This window comes from Giraffa tippelskirchi, chromosome 2, assembly GCF_054371585.1.
Source record: "Giraffa tippelskirchi isolate mGirTip1 chromosome 2, T2T-mGirTip1v1.2.pri, whole genome shotgun sequence".
Classification (NCBI taxonomy): Eukaryota; Metazoa; Chordata; class Mammalia; order Artiodactyla; family Giraffidae; genus Giraffa; species Giraffa tippelskirchi.
In genome coordinates, this window is record NC_137276.1 from 189,238,105 (window position 1) to 189,257,893 (window position 19,789).

Consider the following 19,789-nt stretch of genomic DNA (forward strand, 5'->3'; position numbering starts at 1 on the left):
ACCTGGAGATCACTGAAGTTTATCTTTGTACCATTATGAAAGAAAGGAGTTTTCAAAGCAAATTTGTTGCATAAATGAAAGATGTTTAACTACTCATAAGGATAAACTGTTTTTAAGCCTTTTAATAGCATCCTTTGAAAATTAGTAATTAATAGAATAAATATAAGTGGGGCTTATCTGTTTATTAAAAACAGCTTAAGAAGACATCTGTTTGGAGATCCCCCAGGCTGAAGATGGAACAGCCCAGGGAACTGCAGTTTTCACGGATTCCCACTAGAGGGCAAGTTTGGTGCACAGCGAAGTCAGCTCCATTACTCCCAGATCTAAAACCACACACAAAGCTTTGTTCTCACGTCTTAGTAAAGGGCTTAACAAAGTAGACTGTCCTCGTAATGCTGCAGAGAGAGACAGACAGACACGGAGAGGAGGGGTGGGGGGCTGGAGGAGAAGTGGCAAGTTTCTCACAATGTTTAATGTAAATGTCTTCTGGAAAACTTTGAGTAAACTTGTGTCTACAAATTTTAATTTCCATTCTCCAGAGAGTTTGTTTTCTTTGTTTCTGCCTTACTTAATCCTGGATCTTAGTTTTCCACTTCTCAGAAAATGTGCCTTGACAATGCAACATCTTATTCAAGTGTAATGCTGAGAGTGTGAACAGGCTATAGAACTGATTAATAAAAAGCACCTAAGAAAATATTTAATAAGAATCTTTACCATTAAATTCACTGCATTACAATTTTTTTAAATATACTAATCATTTCTCCCCCTTCAGGGGGGAAAATGAAGAAATACCTGTCAGCAAAAAGATTTATAAAACTTTCTCCATTTCATAAATCAGAATAGTCTTTAAGAACTGTTTGTTTCAAGTGTACTATAAATGGGAGAAGACAGAAAGCTGTTATTTTATGTCCTTATAAGAATGATTAATTGTTATAAACCATTTGGAAAGAGTCACAAAATTAATATTGATTTATACTCAGTAATGGTCAAATTTATTTTAGATGAAAAAAGAACATCTGCTGTAAGTACTCAACAATAGCTTATTGAGTGCTTACCAGACACAGTGAGATACCTGTCCATGTATTACAAAGATAACTATAATATGGTCAATAGGTCCTGCCATCAAGAAACTTATACTGTTTCAGTAGGAGTGACAGATGTGTAACCTATTAATGAGTAGCAAAGGATATCAGGAAAAAGTAAATTTTCCTCTCACTTTTGTTCTTTAGTATCTAAAATCCCTTCCCTTTGAAGTAACGTTTTCCTTTGTATTTTCCAAGAGATAATCTATGAAGATGCACATTTAATATGCACCCATTTAAGACAAACTACACTTATTCTACACACCACTATTCCTTCCTTTTTTCATGCAGAAGACCATAAATTCATCTTACTTTTGTGTATCTGAACAGATCCCTTCAGCTCTTCTTTTGTTAAAAATGAGACTCAATTTTTCTCTAAGCCCCGTCTGGTTCTAACATTCAGTGTCTCAGGTAGTCATTAGAGAGTTGACAATGGTAATCCATACTAGACATAACATGGTAATATCTGGTGGTGTGTAACCTGGGACTTAATTCTACCTTTGGCGGTTAATGAGTTTCATTGTTAAGCCCTAAACTTGTCCTTTGTAATAAGTTAGCATGTCTGGTCCTTCACCTTTCCTTCAATTCAGTGGATGTGTTGGATTTACTTAATAATCTTCAAACCAGGACAGCCTAATGAAACACTGGAGAATTGGAAAGGGGCGAATTCCTAGAAGAAGGCCAGTTGAATATCAAAGGCCCACTGGAATTCTGCTCGACTATGATTATTTCCTCTCACAGACTTGGCCGGTTTCTCCTGAAAACCACCCCTTTCGATCTGCCATCTGCCATTTCTCTGGATCTTTATTTAAATAAACTTCGTTTAATTTTAGCGCGAATATTTACATAGGGGCCCTGGTTAGAATTTAGCACTTGACTTATCCTTACTCATTTCCCTCTTGTCCCTGAGGATATTTTTGGTGGTCAAAGTGTTGTGGAGGGTCTCCCTAAATCACTGAAAAGAACATCAGACTTGTGTAACACTGTACAAACACCTGGTGGGTAGAGGGAGCCTCAGAATTCCTGCTGGGGAGAAATGATGGTAGTGGGTTTTCTTGCCTCTTCCCCACCCCCCCCCCCAAAGGATGTAGAACACAATAATCCTGTGAGTTGTATTTGATGTTTTCTTGGATTTCTATTTGGAAACTGATATGTGGTATGTGTGTGCACATGAACATGAACATACATACTGTGAGTGGACACTGGATTTTTGCCAGCCAGGCAGACTTAGTGATGGGTGTCATGTCATATGTAGTAGAAGAAGCCAAAAGACCAGGAGTTGAGCTGTAGCTCTGCCATTCTCCATGTTCGTGACTTTCTGCAAGTCCCTTATCTTCACTGTGCCTCAGTTTCCCTGCCTATAAAACAGAAATTATGATCTCTGCCTCTCCCACAGCACTGTTGAAGGGCACACATGATAATATGAATTCTTTGTAGGGCGAAAAGCACTATTCACATTTAAGTTATTATTAATGGAGTGTGACCAAAGAGACAAATCAAAACCAACTGAAACGTCAAAGACTTTCAAAGAAAGATGCTAGCCAAAGTAAATGTGAGGTTAACTGCAATAATGATAAACCTAACATGAAGAAAACAATAGTGGCCATTAAAATGTACTTGTTAAAAATGGGAAAACAGAACAGCTGAACCAAGACAGTTATTCATTCTGATGTGGGAGTTGCCAGTCCTAACATTCTGAACAGCCCTAAATGCTTCCCTATATTTGGGCTGGGCTGCTGCAGAGAGTTTCAGTTTCCTCATGTGAAACCTGCAATGTAAATAACAGAATAGTGTGATCTGTATTATTTTAGACGCTCTTCAGCATTTTCTTAGTACGTTGATCCTCATGAGATTATGGCTTCCTGTCCGAAAGAATGTTTAAGTATTTAAGCCTTCAAGTTCAGTTCAGTCGCTCAGTCGTGTCTGACTCTTTGCGACCCCACGGACTGCAGCATACCAGGCTTCCCCATCCATTACCAACTCCCGGAGCTTGCTCAAACTCAGGTCCATCGAGTCGGTGATGCCCTCCAACCATCTCATCAATCCTTGTGCTAAATCCAACTCTCCCTGTCACATGGACAACTTTCCCTTTCCCAGCACATCTGTATGTGTGTGTATGCACGTCCATGTCGTCTGTGGTGCAGACAAGCCTTCTCTCATTCTGCTCCCGGATGGTGCTCCTCTGTGCCTTCTACTCACCCTGTCACACAGGGTTTGTAGTTTCTCAAGCCTTCAGATTCACACCTAAAACAGAGGAAAGTCAAGCAGCACCCTACTCCTCCAATATTCAGCAGGATTGTTTAGAAAATTCTCTCCTGGTTGATTACACTTCTCAGGGCAATTCATTCACTAGAACGGATATTTAGGAGACAGCTACTAATCATTACAAACTGTTTGGAGATTGAAGAAAGAGAAGTGAATTAGAGAGGTAAATCCCTCATCTCATGAACTTACAGTCTACCCTGGGGAGACATGTAATTAACAAGTTAAAAATAAATTTTGTAATCTAAGATTTTGGGGCTTCCCTGGTGGCTCAGTGGTAAAGAATCAGCCTACATTGCAGGAGATGTGGGTTCGATCCCTGGGTCAGGAAGATCCCTTGGAAGAGGAAATGGCAACCCACTCCAGTATTCTTGCCTGGAAAATACCATGGACAGAGGAACCTGGTGGGCTACAGGCCATGGGGTCACAAAGAGTCAGACATGACTGAGCAACTAAACAACAACACAACAACCTCAGATTTAAGTGCTGTGAAGAAAACAAAGAAGAGGAAAGGACATGAGAATGGCTTGAGGAGGCAGATACTGTTTTGGAAGGGTGATAGGGGAAGACATCTCTGAGGAAGTAAGTTTTGAATAGACGTGTGAGGATTGAAAGCTTTATTTATCTCTCTTTAAACACAATACTGGAAAAAAAGAGTCCTATTAGTTACAAGAGGTAGTTATATTAGTTACAAGGTAGTTTTATACAACATTCATTAATGTAAATCCCTGTTTCGAAACTCTATTCTTCATCTATGTCAGTCCTCATTTTGACCTCTTTATTTAGGGTATCCTGTTCTCTCTGCTGCTGCTGCTGCTGCTGCTAAGTTGCTTCAGTCATGTCCGACTCTGTGCGACCCCATAGACGGCAGCCCACCAGGCTCCGCCATCCCTGGGATTCTCCAGGCAAGAATACTGGAGTGGGTTGCCATTTCCTTCTCCAGTGCATGAACGGGAAAAGTGAAAGTGAAGTCACTCAGTCATGTCCGACTCTTAGCAACCCCATGGACTGTAGCCTACCAGGCTTCTCCGTCCATGGGATTTTCCAGGCAAGAGTACTGGAGTGAGGTGCCATTGCCTTCTCGGACTGTTCTCTCTAGAGGATTCTTATTCTTTGTTTTTTTTTTTTTTTTTGCTATGCCAGGGCTTAGTTGCAGCACTTGGGATCTCTGTTCTTCATTGAGGCATGTGGAGTCTTTAGTTGCAGCTCACGAACTGTTTTAGTTGCAGCATGTGGGATCTATTTCCCTGAGCAGGGATTGAACCCGAGCTCCCTGCACTGGGAGCACAAAGTCCTAGCCACTGGACCACTGGGAAAGTCCCAGAACCTTATTCTTTTTAAACCCCTCTCCAGATTTCAGCCCAACTGTATTGGTTTGCTGGAGCTATAATAACAAAGGACCCCAGACTGAGTGACTCAGACAACAGAAATGTAGTTCCTCACAATTCTGGAGGCTAGCTGTCCAAGATAAAGGTATTGGTAGGGTGAGTTTCTCCTTGGCTTGTGGATGACTGTCTACTCCCTGTGTCTTCACCTGGTCTTTCCTCTATTTGTCTGTGTCCTAATCTCCTCTTTGTATAAGGACACTAGTCATGAGATTAGGGCCCACCCGTTTGGCCTTATTTTAACTTAATTTCCTCTTAAAGACCCTATCTCCAAATGCAGTCATGTTCTGAAGTATGGGGAATTAAGACTTCAGTACGTTCTCCTCCTTTCAGGGGGACACAACTCAGCCCATAACATGTATAATTCCTCAAGTCGGCTCAATGCCTACCTCTTCTGTAAAGTCTTCCCTACCTACCTCCTCAGACATCATTATTCTGCTAGCACTATTGAAAGTTTAACAAAAAGTTAAATGCAGTCCTATCAATGTTATGCTTTTTCCTATTTTTTCCCACTAGACTTCAATATGATTGTGTTTCCTGAGAACAAGGAAAATGTGTGATATTCTTTGACTTCCTCAATGTTTATCGATGAACCCTTACAATCAAAACTTGCAGTGTTGATAGGGGCTTTAGAAAATATTGAATTCAGCCTCACTCCCAGTTTGGAATCCTTCCTACAACAGTTGTTGACAGAAAGCTTGCATATTTCCTACTTGAATATTAATTGTGATGGAAATATTCCTAAGGCAGCTGACTACCTTCTTGTGCAGCTTTTTTTTTTTTTTTCCAGCTATTTTTATTATCTGAGCAGCTTGTAGGGGAGACCGACCGTTTTTGATTCATAACTGGCAGTGCACAGGTAGCTTACTTTTAGTGAGGGGTGGAGAAGGCTGAAAGAAATGTATCCCCAAATTGGCTAAGGCAAAAGATAGATGGTCACATGATCTTTTATTGCCATGCCAATAAACCCACCTCAGTTAGGGTCATCAAACTAGGGATATGTAACTTGTTGCACAATTTATTAGTATTACAGGACATTAACAACTCTATATGTTGATTAAACCCACTCAGGTTATGGTTTTATTGCCTTTTAGAATATTAACCAGTTTTGGTTAATATTCTAATATTAACCGGTATTCTAATGCTAATTTTGTCAAATTTAACATTATCTCAGCATAATGAGCAGATAAGCTCATTACAATGAAAACTGCAGAGTTTCAAATTGACTTTGTCATTATTTAAATGTTTGACATGTTCACATCAAATGAAAATTGTGTTTTTAACATTTTGAGGATTATGCTTTGAGGGGGACACAAATTAAACAAAAACACAAGTGTATGGTGTGTTGGATGATATGGAGGAAAACAAAAGAGAGGGTGGTACGGATGTTGAGATGATGAGCTCTGAAACCCACTTTACTGTAGAAATTGAGCCTTCTGCACTTGGAATGGCTGGCACTTGGGTTTTAAAGAAAGATAGAAACAATACTAACGGAGGGTATGGAGAGTTGGCCTTGTTGGTAAATCTGGAGGAGATTGTGATTGCTGCATGACAAAGAGAGGAAAGAAGATCTCCAGGGGAGGAAGAGTCAAGAAAGGAAAACATCATTTCAGTTGAGCTCTTCTTGTTTATAATAGGACACCTATTATAAAATCCGTCTTTCATGTCCTCAGAGATGAAGAAACTCTTCTTCTGTCTTTTAAAAAAAAAGCTTTTAATTTTGTATTGGGGTATAGCTGTATTTTGCCTTTTCATACTGTTCATGGGGTTCTCAAACCAATCAATCCTAAAGGAAATCAGTTCTGAATATTCGTTGGAAGGACTGATGCTGAAGCTGAAACTTCAATACTTTGGCCACCTGATGCGAAGAACTGACTGATTGGAAAAGACCCTGATGCTGGGAAAGATTGAAGGCAGGAGGAGAAGGGGACCACACAGGATGAGATGGTTGGATGGCATCACTGACTCGATAGACATGAGTTTGAGTAAACTCTGGGAGTTGGTGATGGACAGGGAAGCCTGGCGTGCTGCAGTCCATGGGGTTGCAAAGAGTCGGACACAACTGAGTAACTGAAATGAACTGAAATGATAGCTGTATTAACAACTTATTATGTATTACATTGCATTACGTGTTACATTGTATTATATATTAACATTGTTGTATTGACAAACAATGTTTTGATAGTTTTAGGTGAATAGTGAAGGGACTTGGCCATACATATACATTCTCCCCCTGAATTCACCTCCCATCCAGGCTGCCACATAATATTGAGCAGAGATCCATGTGCTATACAATAGGTCCTTTGTTGGTTATCCATTTTAAATATAGCAGTATGTACACGCTCATCCCAAACTCCCTAACTATCCCTTTCTTCATCCTTTCCCCCAGCAACCATAAGTTCATTCTCAAAGTCTGTGAGTCTCTTTTTGAAACTCATATTCTTCTGATGATACCTTCAGAAAACCTAATTCTTTGGGGAGAATGGATTTTTGAGGGTAGGTAGACGAACAGTTCAGAGCTGCTTCGTATTAGCACTGGGCAAAATCAGTGACTATATTTGAGAAAACCAGAACTGGAGAATGGCTGGGGGAAGAAAGACAATAAACATCCAAGTTATAATATTAGCTATGTTTTTAAGCACTTACTTTATGCCAGCACCGTGAACATACTTCAGATACATATCACTAATCTTTCATCCATTTACTAGGCTTTTTTTAATGCTAATCTCTTTCATATGCTATCTCCCCATCCTGTATTTATATATTAATAGCTGATTATTTTACTGAAATTCAAGACTGTTACATTCCAAGTTAGAAAGTTTAAATTCTTACTTGAAAAGACAAATATCATATGATATCACTTATGTGTGAAAACTAAAAAGTGATACAAATAAGCTTATTTACAAAACATAAATAGACTCAGACAGAAAAAAATTTTATGTTTACCAAAGGGGAAGAAGGGGAGGGGAAAAATTAGGAGTTTGGAATTAAAATATATACACAACTATATATAAAGTAGATAACCAACAAGGAACTGCTGTATAGTACAGGGAGCTATACTAAGTATCTTATAACAACCTATAAAGGAAAGGAATCTGAAAAAGAATATATAATATATATATAAATATAAATAAACTGAATCACTTTGTTACACACCTGAAACTAACACAACATTGTAAATCAACTATATTTCAACAAAATTTTTATAAATATTTCTTATTTGATTTTTGTTAAGAGACTCATCAATATATTAAATAACCAGGTACAGATCTAACTATATTTTCACTCTTCTCCATCTTGTTCTCCAAATTCCAAGGCTGCCTTTTTCATTGAAATAAAGAGTTTCCCTGTTATATAGTATAAGATCCTGGACTAGATCTCTTACTTTTTGCTTTCTGGACTAGGGACACAGGCTTGGGAGATTTTAATGATGGGAAGGTGAATATGCTGAGATGGAACCCAAAGAAACTAAACCATCACATATTAGTCGATCAATCCAGTAAAGGCAGTGGGCAGAAAATCCAATAAGCATTCATTAGTTTTAGTCAATCTGCCCAATTATACCTCTTAGGACTGATTCGTATATAAAATTGAGCTTGAATATGTGCCTCACTGATGAATCCTGAATCTACTATAGTTAAGAGGAGCCAACAACCCCACCAATAGCCATAGGCAGAGCATGACCTCTCGGGACTTATAGAACTTGAGATGTCAATTAGGTTGTGTCCTCTGCCCTAGAAACAGGCCACCCACAAAACCCCTCTGAAACAATGGCCAACCACTACATTCCACAAGTCCTCCAGAAGAGATTTCACAACCTTCCCAAGTAACCAACTGCAGGCTTCACAGACCTGCATTTCCTAACATCTAATCTGAATCTTACTTGCTGAACTTTAAACTCATTTCCTCTTTTGTGTTCTCAAAGGAGGTGGGAAACATCTGGAGAAAATTTTTCTTAAAATAATAGCTCACATACTTGAAGTCTGCAATTAACTCCTTTTGTTTCTCTAACTGGGATCATGTCAGCTGCCAAAGAGTTTCTAAAACACTTGAGAGAACCCCTAAAAGGGAAGAGCTAAAGCAGAATCCTGTCTTGTTTTGTTTAGCTTTTCTTCCCATATTATGAAGACATCATCGTTTATAGTACCTAAATGCTGGTTCTGACCTAAGCAATCACTACCCTGTGTGGGCATCCGTTTCCTCATTTGCAGAACAGGGACACTGGCTAGATGATCTCAAGGTCCCCTTTAGCCCTAAAACGCTAGGGTAGCTGTGAACTTGAATAACAAATCCACATTTCATGGACAAATGCTTTCATGAAGGTGCATGCTTAAGCCTTTTGCATGTCATCTCACATATCCTGTTACTTTTCAGTATTTTACTCTCCTCATCTTACAGGTGGAGATGGAGCAAGAAGAGTTTGAACAGCCCCCTGCAAGTATCTCTCTGATGAAATAAGCTATACCAGACAAGAAACCAAAGAAAGAACCTAAATAAGAAATAACATTTACAGACAAAACAGTGATTTATAACTTTTTAACACCATACTCAAAGATTTACTAAAAATGGAATTTTAATGAGAAATCTTTAAAGTGGCTATAAATGAAAAAACCTTTTCACAATATAGTCTCAAAATGTCCCCAGAGTCATTCAGCAAGGATTGATGTATGCCTCCTGTCATCGGAATGACAAGTGAATACAAAGTATGATCTCAGGAAGGAGAAGTAGTCAGTGAATAAGTATGACGTAGAAAAATGGAAGATCCAAAATTTAGAGGCAGGTCTATAGTAAAGTAGACAAAGATGAGAGCTTCCCAGGAATAAAGGCTTCCCCATTCCAAGAGCCTGGGAATGTGTAGCAAGGCAAATTCCTTCCTGATGTGACCCAAGAAGGGCTGGAAAGAACTCTACCGTTCACACAAGCATCTTTCTGCCTTCTCTGCACTACTATGGTTTATGTAAATGACACAATGTAAAATAATGTGTTTTCAGGCCGTTGGAAGGGAGAGACATGTGCGAGGAAGTCTTTTCTGACGTAATCCATTGAATTGGACATTGCGGAAATATTTATCTTGAGCAAATAACTATAATAATGTATTTTGTAAAATATAAATATCACGTACATGGAAGTACAAAGTTCTGGTTATGAGATAAATAAGTGCACATGATAAATGCAACTAACACTGCTGTATGTTATGTGTGAAAGTCATTAGGGGAGTAAATCCTATGAGTTCTGATCACAAGGAAAATTTTTGTTTTTTTTTTTCTTTTGTATCTTTATGAGATGATGAATGTTCACTCAGCCTCTGCAGAAATCATTTCATGATGTATGTAAATCAAATCATTGTGCTGTACACCTTAAACTTATACAGTACTGTGTGTCAGTTATATCTCAGTAAAACTAGAAGGAAAAAATATATAAATTTCATGGAACATTTGTTCACTGCAGACACTTTCATTTCATCCTGAACTCTTGTATAGACCAATGGGATTACAAGTGAATTTTAACCAAACAAAATTCAGCAACGCCCTTGTCATATGCATAGTTAAAATTTGGTAGTTGTGGTAGAAGTTGTTCTTTATAAATAACATGAATGAGTTGAATAAAGTAAAATGAAAGAAAATTATACTCATTCCCAAAATATCTAAGGCTACAGAGGCTAGAAAGTTTAAACCAAGTTTGGTAAAAAGACAAAGGCACATAACTTGTTTCCTGAATGACCTTTATCCAGGTCCTGAACTTGTAGAAGCTGGGATCCTAGGATAGACTCTAGATGTAGATCCCAGAGTAGCCTTTAGGTGTGGGTCCTAGGGTAGCCTCTAGATGTAGGTCCTGGAGTAGCCTCTAGATGTGGGAGGGAGTGATTGGGAGGAGGAGATGCCTTGTCTTTAGTCTCCAGCTTTTTCTGAGGAAGGCTGCCATATTAGAAGCTCTTGCCTTATCTACTTTTCTGTAGTTCTGTGTATTCTTCTAGATGCTTCACCATTGCTCAGCATCTTACTCAAGAAAAGTTGAGAGATTAGGTGACACTCAAATGAGGTAGTTCTGGTCAAAGTTTTGAAAACTGAGAAAGCTGAAATATAAAGTACAGCAGGGTCAGCTCCCAGCCAGCATGAGCACTCCCTGGAAGCAGGGGTCAGGGAGCACTTTGCCACATGGATGTTGCTCCCAGTACTTTCCTAGGATGGTGACAAGGAAGGACTGGAAAGTACAGAAAGGTCCCCTGTCTCTGCCCCATTCTGGTTGGCACTTAGTATTTACTCTATCAGCATATCCAGAAGATGAAGCAAGCAAGCCAGCTTCCCATGCTAGCATTTTCTTTTTATTAGCCAGCCATTATGGAAGTAGACTGTTCATTTTGGTATTTTTATAGGAAACTGTGAAACAAACAAAAATTCCATCAACTGAGCAACAAATCCTAGCCTTTTCTATCTTTCATAATACTAGAATATTTATTAATGAAATTACTATATAGGTACATAGGTGTCTTCGTGGATTGAAAGGCAAGAGATAGAGGATGTGAGGCAGCCAATTAACTTTTTTTTTTTCTCCACTTTTGAACTAGTGATTTAGGGGATTCAGTTGTTGAAGTCTTACTTAGCTAAAATTACTTGGAGTCACATAACCTTGAATGACTTGATGTTAAAAGTTAAGCTCTAGAGTTTCTATCACACATGAGCAAAACCTTAAATCAAATCAACAGCACTTGGAAATAAAAATAATTAATAAATTTCCTTTAAAATTGCTCCCCCCTCATGCCCACACACACTCACATGGCTAATCTCCAGTCAGAACAGCAGTCCTATTAAAGTTGCAACATGTACCCCTGGAAATTTCTGAATTATACAAGAACTTAAAAAAAAAAAATCTTGACAATTTCTCGGGCAGTAAAAATGTGAATTTGTTCTTTCTCTACTACATGGTTTAAGAGTAGCAGATATCATTCCACAGGACTGTTCCCAAAAATGAATTTAAATACGAAAAAAATTTTGCTCTCAAGCTGGGGCTAAGCCTAAAACACCAAGCTGTGTCAGCCACAGAGAGGGCAGTCTCTAAATCCACCACTTTTCAACCATGGCTTCATCTAGATAATTAGCCTGTGTGGTAGCATCCTGTTCTTTGAACACAGGCAAAGTGCTGAGGCAACTAAACCACAGCTATCTTGGTATTGGAAGTTCTACTTCTTTCGGGGCTGGAATTTATTTTGAGGGAGAAAGAGATGGATGTGCTGTTTGGGAGGAAAATCATAAGGTTTTCACAGTTAATCCACCAAACATTTTTCAGGGAAAATGGAAGTGGAGAAAGGAAAGGACAAGGAATTATGTAACAAATGCCAGTTCTTGGAAATGCCAAAGTGGAGGAGGTTGAGAGTGTGGAAGAGACTTTCGGGTGTTTTGTTTTGTTTTGTTTTGTTTTGTTTTGAGCAAACCTTGCTACAGGGCACAAAGAGTTCAAGAAAAAACAAGAAATTGCACTGATAACCATGCTTCACAAATGCTATTTCTTAGGACTTGGTGGGAATCGGAAACTGAATTGGAGATGAGAGGCGTAGGGTATATGTAGCCACTTCTCTGTCATGGATATATTCCCATACTTTTCAGGCCCTCCTCTTCCTAAACTGTAAGATGAGGGGAATGAATTAGAAGGGGAGGGAGTCCAAATACCTGCAGGAAGCAGGGAGACAGGGGAGTGAGTGGAGTTGGCTAGCCAAAGTTTGTGGTGAACTAGGGAGCACTGCCCTGTGTAACGGGGCAGAAGTTGAACTACTCACTTGTGTGCCTGGTTTGGGCAGGTTTTCCAGTCTTTCAAGAGAAGTCACAAACTGGGACATTTTGTAAAACCCCTTCATCTTGAAATTTTGGGTTGATTTAAAAAAAAATAATGTCTGGTAGAAAAAATAAATATCTTTCTGCAGACAGAATCCAAACTGTAGGCTGCTGCCTGCCTTTGGTATCAGATGGTTTCTAACATCTCTCGTTCTAAAACATTGTATAGGGAATTCCCTTGCCTTTATTTGCTTCAGTTTCTAACTCCTGGCATTGTTTCTCTCTACTGTGACTGTTGATTAGTTTAATTATTAATATTAAGCCCAACACTTTATATATTGAATTTTTAGGCATTACCATGTTAGTGCCTGGGACTTTCCAGGTGGCGCTAGTGGTAAAGAACCTGCCTGCCAATGCAGGTAGATGTAAGAGACATGGGTTCAATCCCTGGGTCAGAAAGATCCCCTGGAGACGGGCAAGGCAATCCACTCCAGTATTCTTGCCTAGAGAATCCCATGGAGAGAGGAGCCTTGCAGGCTGTAGTCCACAGGGTCATACAGAGTCAGACATGACTGAAGAGACTGAACCTGCACATGTTAGTGGCTGGCGATGTATAAAAATAAGTGAAATACAAGGACCTACTCTCAAGAAGTTTCTAGTCAACTGTTGAAAGTTAGATTTTAATCTGGTGTAAGTGCTTCAAGTTAGATTTTAATCTGGTGTAAGTGCTTCAATGAGACAAAAAAAAAAGAAAAAGACTTCAACCTGATGGCGATGTATGGGTGGCAGGGTTGGTCAGACATGAGGTCTTTGAGGGACAGTGTTAGAACTAAGGTTTGAAGAATAAACGGGCATTGTTTAGCAGAGTAAAGAGGGAAGTAAAGGCTATAATCTAGAAACAGACGTTGGCAGCTACAACAGTTAAAGGGCAGCTGTAGGGGAGAATGGTTGAGAGCAGCAGCCCTGAGCTAACCTGCTTGAATTAAATCCTGATCACGTGCCTTCTAATTCTATCTATCTCTGTGATCTCAGGCAAGTTACTTAACCTTTCAGTGCCTCCATTTCCTCATGATAAATTGAGGATGATAATAGCATTGTCTCATGAGGCTATTGAGGATGGGAAGAGAATTAATACAGGTAAAATGCTGAGAACTGTGCTCAGATGTAGCAAGCAATATATAGTTAGGTGTTAGCTACTATTTAGAGGAGAAGTGGAAGAGGGAAGGAGGAGAAGCAGGGGAGGGGATTCTGAGCATATATTCCCCCACACTTAATTTTATTGCGGTCCTGTTTCTGAACAATTTGAAAGACAGAGACTTTTGTCTTTACTTTGCCCCTGACCTATTATGAAAACTAGGCTGCCCAACTGTCCCGTTGCCTGAGATACCAAGACAGGTCAGGTAACGAAAGTTCCTACTGTGTGGGTAACAAGTAGTGTCAGAATTGCCACCCCTCAGTGCAGCCTGGGCCCCCACCTGCTTGTCACGTGAGCACTCGTTCACATTCTGGGTCCCTTCCTGCTTTGTATCCCACACAATACTCGCCACTCTGCAGCCTGTTTTTGTATTGACTAAGAAGGGCTTTGGCTATGAAATTCAGAGAAGCAAAGACATTTCTCTAGGCAGTGGTAGTAGAAAGTTGGCCTTGTGGGAGCAGCTACAGGATTTAGGATATATTTTACTATTGAAGGAAGTAAGATTCACAAGTAATAACAGAATTATTTTCAGGTCAGAAAAATAATCAGCTTATAATCACTTTCTTTAGAAGCTTAATCTTTTCCTACTATTTTCAGGGAGTTTAGGAATAATAATATTTGAATTCACATTTATTTAGTGTTGACCCTTTTATCACAACAAACTGTGAAAAATTCTTAAAGAGATGGGAATACCAGACCACTTTACCTGGCTCCTGAGAAACATGTATACAGGTCAAGAAGCAACAGTTAGAACCGATGTGGAACAGCCTGGATCCAAATTGGGAAAGGAGTACGTCAAGGCTGTATATTGTTGCTCTGCTTATTTCGCTTATGTGCAGAGTACATCATGAGAAATGCTGGGCTGGATGAATCACAAACTGAAATCAAGATTGCCGAAGAAATATCAACAACCTCAGATATGTAGATGATACCATTCTAGTGGCAGAAAGTGAAAGTGTAAGTTGCTCAGTCGTGTCTGACTCTTTGCGACTTCATGGACTATGCAGTCCATGGAATTCTCCAGGCCAGAGTACTGGAGTGGGTAGCCTTCCCAACCCAGGGATCGAACTCAGGTCTCCCACATTGTGGGCAGATTCTTTACCAGCTGAACCACCAGGGAAGTGAAGAGGAACTCAAAAACCTTTGATGAGGGTGAAAGAAGAGAGTGAAAAGCTGGCTTAAAACTCAGCATTCAAAATACAAAGATCATGGCATTTGGTCCCATCACTTCATGTCAAATAGAAGAGGAAAAGGTAGAAGCAGTGACACACTTAATTTTCTTGGGTTCCAAGATCACTGCGGACAGTGACTGCAGCCATGAAATTAAATGACGCTTGCTCCTTGGAAGGAAAGCTATGAGAAACCTAGACGGTGTATTAAAGAAGCAGATACATCACTTTGCCAGCAAAGATTTATATAGTCAAAGCTATGGTTTTTCCAGTAGTCATGTTCAGATGTGAGAGCTGAGCCATAAAGAAGGCTGTGTGTGTGTGTGTTAGTTACTCAGTTGTGGTGTCCAACTCTTTGCAACCCCATGGACTGTAGCCTGCCAGGCTCCTCTGTCCTTGGAATTCTCCAGGCAAGAATGGGTTGCCATTCCCTTCTCCAGGGGATCTTCCTGACCCGGGGATAGAACCTGATTCTCCTGCATTGCAGGCAGATTCTTTACCGACTGAGCCACCAGGGAAGAATACTGAGTGCTGAAGAACTGATGCTTTTGTATTGTGGTGTTGGAGAAGAATCTTGAGAGTCCCTTGGACAGCAAGGAGGTCAAACTAGTTCATCCTAAAGGAAATCCACTGTGAATACTCATTAGAAGGGCTGATGCTGAAGCTGAAGCTCCAATAATTTGACCACCTGTTGGAAAGAGCCAACTCAGTGGAAAAGACTCTGATGCTGGGAAATATTGAGGGCAAGAGGAGAAGGGGGTGGCAGAGGATGAGATGGTTCAATAGCATAACAAACTCAATGGACATGAGTTAGAGCAAACTCCGGGAGATAGTGAAAGACAGGGAAGCCTGGAGTTTTATAATCCATAGAGTCAAAAAGAGTTGGACACAATTTACCAACTAAACAACAACAACAACAACAAATATTCTAAGACTTGTGTCTTAAAGACTCATATCACTCCCACCATAGATCCGTGCTGAATTCAAGATTATGTTGGGTTTTGGCTTCTCTGGTAGCTCAGATGGTAAAGAATCCACCTACAATGCAGGAGACTTGGGATCAATTCCTGGATAAGGAAGATCCTCTGTGGAATGGAATGGCAACCCATTCTAGGCAACCAGGTAAGTATTCTTGCCTGGAGAATCCCATGGACAGAGGAGCTTGGGGGCTGTAGTACATGGGGTCTCAAAGAGTCAGACACAACTGAGCAACTAACACGTTCACTTTTATATCTGAAAAAACACAGACTCAATTCAATATATGCTTCTTTTATAGTTAGTGCAAAGTATAACCTCAAATTCAAAATACCAAATAAATCCCTAAGCATTTTTTAGCCATAAACACTTATTTCAATAGAAAATGTTAATTTCCCTCCAAATGAAATTTGTAATGTATTTTATTTTGAACATGGTGATAAATTCTAGGAGCTGGTTATGGGGACTGGAAGTTCCATATAAGAGCACTCTAAAGTGCCCGAAACCCTGGTGTCAGACATTTGTTTTTGGGAATTCTCTCCACCTAGCTCAACACTGTGGACAAACTAGGCTTTATGAAGCTTGTTGAACAAGTGTATGAATGGTACCATATTTTCATCCCATCCCCTCCTGCCTTTTCTAAATGTTCAAATAGGTGCTTCCCTGGTGACTCAGATGGTAAAGCGTCTGCCTGCAATGCAGGAGACCTGGGTTCAATTCCTGGGTTGGGAAGATCCCCTGGAGAAGGAAATGGCAACCCACTCCAGTACTCTTGCCTGGAAAAGTCCACGGACTGAGGAGCCTGTTAGGCTACAGTCCGTGGGGTTGCAAAGAGTTGGACACGACTGAGCGACTTCACTCACTTGAACACCTAAATGTTCTTAGGTGATGTGAAGGCTGAGAGAACATTACCGTGTCTGAATACTGGATCAACATAATTCTCTCTGTCTTCTGTTTTTATTCTCACTCCTGATTTTGTGTTCTAGTGTCTGCTGCCAAATCACAAGAAGGAAAAATCCTACATAATAGCCTTTCTGCCTTAGAAGTTAATTGAGTGCTCTTTTTGATTTAAAAATAACAAACTTTGTAAAGATGGGGAAGGGTTGGTTGAAGGTAACCTCGTCTCGAGATTGGTGGTTATTGACATTCATCGTAGGATGCTTGTGAGAGTCTCTGCGGCTCCTCTATAGAAGGTCTTAGACGTGGTCTGAGTTGAATGACAGGATCATGGAGGCAGTTTTGTGAATCCTCCGTCTTAACAATCAACTTAGGACCCTGGAGCTCAAGTGAAAAATCTCTGAAGTTCTCACCCTCTTATAAATGTAACCTCTGAGCCTCCACTTCCTTGTTTGGAAAACCAAGAGTGTCGCATTAAATGATCCTTAATGTTCCTTTCAAGTCTAAAGACTCACTGTCCTTGGCTCTACCCAGTCTGGTCCTTTTCTGTTCTGTCCTAATTATGCCAGATGCTGGAAAGTGTCAGGCAACAGGCTGTGCAGTCAAGTATTAACATGAAATTGGATGGAAGGTGAGAAGGAGGAGGAGGAATGGACATGTGATGATTTCATACTCATGTGAACGCTTCAATAACACTTCGCAAAGTCCCACGGTTCTTTTCTCTGGGATGGCCTGTGTCACGGGCCACATCCTTGCCATGAATTTCTGTTTCCTGACCATGGAAACCGGGCAAGGACACATTACTAACCACCCTCTCGCTTTCTTACACAGGACGACTCGCCAGACTTATTTTCTTTGCTTTCACCTCCTGCTGGTTTATGGCGCTCTCTTATGTAGCAATAAAACTCTTCGAGAGTCCTCTCAGGGGTGAATGAATGCCACTTAAGTATATTTCCGTTAGCTGCTCTGTGATGGTTCTGCTCGAAAATAAAGGGAGAGTTAGGGCAGCTTGGTTCTTATTGAAGTTTTCCTTCCCTTTGCTTTAATGTTACCGCTGCTGAAACTCTTAAGTTATACTACAAGGGAGTTTTGCTAACAATAAAAAAATGTCTGGGAGATACTGTCAGATGACAAACTCACCATCTTTCAATAATTCCCCCCCCCATTGGAAAGGTATTTGCATTATAAAGAGGCCCAGCCTGGCCTGTGTGAGCTTTCCTTGTATCCCTTTTAAATATTCAAATTTATAAATAATAAACAGAAAGTGTGACTGAATTCCAGTAAGCAAAGCACTATCTTGTTCTCCACCCTAAGAGCAAACAGATTAAGGATCAGGTGTCATGATCCCATTTCAGTTTTGTGTAGTCTATAATTTATTTTTACTTTCTCCATGTTTTGTTTTAAATTGTATTAATTCATCTGAATCTTATACTTAATCTGTGTCTGCTCTGGAACAGAACATCCTATGGCTTCAGTTTCCCCTTCTCACAGTCCCAGCCCTGAGAGCTGGAAAATAGCAGTGTTTGTCCTGAGCTCGACACTTGTCTCTGTGTGGCCTTGGGTAAGCCATTCAGCTTTGGTAGGCTTCTAGCTTCTCTGCTGTAAGATTAATAGAATCTGGATCTTGCTGCTGCTGCTGCTAAGTTGCTTCAGTCGTGTCTGACTCTTAGCGACCCCATGGACCGCAGCCTACCAGGATCCTCCATCCATGGAATTTTCCAGGCAAGAGTACTGGAGTGGGTTGCCATTGCCTTCTCTATCTGGATATTGAGGGGGGAAAAAAATCTCAGTAGAGAGAGGGCTTCAGCTACTGCCATAGCAATTACCACTAAAATAAACTATTTTCATTTTTTCCTTCTTTGATTTGCTTAAGTAATATTGACCAGATGACATGCAATGAGGACTGGGGTGGTGTCACCATGACCCATGACCCATTTCACTGAGCTCATTACCACATACCACTTTAATTTTCTTATTTATCCCAATCCACAAACATTTTTTGAACCCCCATGCTAGGGACTGTGAAAGATTCAAGCACAACTAAGATATCACTTCCACCTCAATGACAAGTATGCTAAGTCACTTCAGTCGTGGGCAACTCTGTGTGACCCGATGGACTGTAGCCCACCAGGCTTCTCTGTCCATGAGATTCTCTGGGCAAGAATGTTGGAGTGGGTTGCCATTTCCTCCTCCAGGGGATCTTCCCCAACCCAGGGATCAAATCTGAGTCTCTTATATCTCTTGCATTGGCAGGCAGGTTCTTTACCACACCTCAATGGCAACCCAAGACAAAATCTGAAAAAAATGTAAAGACAGTTTCTTGCTTCCTGTCTTGATCCTACTTCCTGTTTACCCCTTTTCTCTTCCCTTTCCCTTGTCCTTTCCCAACTCTATCCCTAACTCCTTTTCTCTTTTCCAGGTTTTTGATTCCCAGTTGGTGGTTACAATTTCATCAGCCCAGTTTGAACCTGTCCCTGTGTGCTTAGTCCCTCAGTCGTGTCTAACTCTGCAACCTCACGGACTGCAGCCCACCAGGCTCCTCTGTCCATGAGGATTCTCCAGGCAAGAATACTGGAGTAGGTTGCCATGCTCTCCTCCAGGGGATCTTCCCAATCCAGGGATCAAACCCATGTCTCCCTCGTTGCAGGTGGATTCTTTACCAGCTGAGCCATCAGGGAAGCCCAGTCTTTTGAACCTAAGGCTGAATAAAAGCTAATATGTTCAAAAGCCACAGTGGGGCACAGGAACCAAATCATCTTCTCTCTTCACTAGATTCAAGGGCAGAGTTCTTATAAGTAAGGAAGAAATGCCATACGGGATGACTAGGGTGGCTTTAAAAGGCACCCATCCCCACTTGGGACCAAAATGCCTCCTCCATAAGTCTGCAGAGTACCTGAAATTTCTGTTAAAGTTCCAGAACCTGGGAAAACTGATACATTCCAGAGATTTTTTATGACAGATGATTGATCTATAACATAGAACAAACAGGGCCCAAGGCACTGGGACTCAGGCAGTTTAGAAGAATGGGGCCTGGACAGTTTAGGGGCTCTGGAGGTTG

At 40.5% G+C, this 19,789-nt stretch overlaps 1 protein-coding gene across 2 annotated transcripts in view; it reads right to left on the reverse strand.

The window, feature by feature from the left end:
- The window catches only part of COL8A1 (collagen type VIII alpha 1 chain), a 160,354-nt gene that overhangs the window by 6,777 nt on the left and 133,788 nt on the right, over positions 1-19,789 (reverse strand). The window lies entirely within an intron of this gene.